The 1,629-nt window shown below is 56.8% G+C and overlaps 1 pseudogene; it reads left to right on the top strand.

Moving 5' to 3' along the window:
* Positions 1-45: 45 nt before the first annotated feature.
* On the top strand, positions 46-1,235 carry LOC122192514 (annotated as a pseudogene).
* Positions 1,236-1,629: the final 394 nt, after the last annotated feature.

Raw genomic sequence — 1,629 nt, 5'->3', positions numbered from 1 at the left:
GGAAGACCAAACAGAGGCCCACAAGCAAGGCTTGCCAGTGGAGTAATGTGCCAGCCTCATGGCCCTGGCACAGCCCCGCTGGGGTGTCCCGGCACTTGCTGTGCCCACACTGAAGCCTGCAAGTGCCTCTTTTCCAGCTTTTACTCCAAACGCAACCACCCCATCACCTCTCTGCTGGCCAAGAAGAAGCTGCTGGCCCAGGTGAGTGAGGCAGAGTCCTGCCACTAACAGCACTGCCTGGAGGGCAATGGGGTGGCGAGCAGCACTCACCCCAACCCAGAGCCCAGCCAGCTGGCAGCCAACCCCCACTTCAAGGAGCAGAGGAGCCCAGAGACACAAGGATTGGAGGATGCATCCAGGGGAGGCTGGAGTGAGGCAGGACCCATCGCAGTGCTCCCCTGGGAAGACAGACAGACAGCCTTACCCAAGAGCTGAGGCTGCACCCGCTGTCTTCACTGGCTTCTTTCATACATAATGCAATAAGGTGCTGAAACACATCAGCTGCCACCCCTTTGGGGGATACTTCTCCAACTTGAAGGATTTCTTGGAACCACAACTGGAGAACATGGAGGACGACTAGGAGCAGCCCAAGACCTGTGAACCAAAGCTTGGAGCAGAGAGAGCCCGCAGCCAGCCACCTCTGCTGCTGTCAAAGCCTGCTGGGTGCCCCCTGGAGCTGGCTTCAGCCCACTGACACAGAGCCCCACACCACCCACAGCCAAGTGGAACCAGGATGAGGCAGCCTTGGGCCTGCAGGCTGTTTCCCCCTTGGTCCGTGAGACTGAAGGCAGGGGCAAGGGCACTGGCTCACCCAGGGGCCACCAAGAATTGGCCAAATACAAAGCCATCATTTCCAGACCCAGCTATGCCATTCCACTCTCACCCCAGTGCTCCAGCACAAAACGTTTACAAGGGAGAGATGCTGCATTTCCTGATGAACTTCAGCAACCCTCCACAGCACCCAAAAAACCAGGCAGCCCCACCAAAGCCATCTCTCTCCATTATCCCCTTTGTTATCCCTGCTTTCCCCAGCCCTGCCATAGCCAGCTTGCTCAGCCCTCCAACCCCAGGCACCACCAACATCCCACAAGGGCTCACTGCAGCACCAGCTCTACCCCACAGCGATGTGGCACAGCCAGCACACCTACAGCACTCCACACACCTCCGCTTTCCACTGCAGCACCAAGCTGCTGCCTTGCTCTGCATCAGCCCTGGCCCCTCAGAGAGGCAGGTAGCGGGATGCTGCAGCAATGGGATGCTGTCAGAGCTGCTGTGTCCCATGGCCAAAATGAGCTGGACCGTGTCATTTTTTAAAAAGATAAGGGAGCACGAGTTGCAGAGGTTTTCTTGCTAGAGATGCTGTGCCCCCGTGCAGTTTTGTGGAGACAATGCAGACACACAGTGGATGTTCCCATCTTGCCATGCTGTGCCCAGGATGTCCTGCAGCTCCCTGATACAAAGCCCCTGCTCCCTCCTACAAAACCATGCCATTTTAGTTCTGAAGTATACTGCCTTATAGCATGGGCTACTGAGGTTACAAAGGGCTCAGGACAGCAGCAAGCATCCATGGGAAGCACACTGGCTGCTTTGAAATGGGTGCTGGAGAGTAGCACCCAAAACAAACCTCAC

Source organism: Lagopus leucura, unplaced genomic scaffold, assembly GCF_019238085.1.
Source record: "Lagopus leucura isolate 7727_CA_CO unplaced genomic scaffold, USGS_WTPT01 32110-0_obj-0_obj, whole genome shotgun sequence".
Taxonomy (NCBI): domain Eukaryota; kingdom Metazoa; phylum Chordata; class Aves; order Galliformes; family Phasianidae; genus Lagopus; species Lagopus leucura.
The sequence above is the reverse complement of the archived record's forward strand: the minus strand, read 5'-3'. Positions and strand labels throughout refer to the sequence as shown.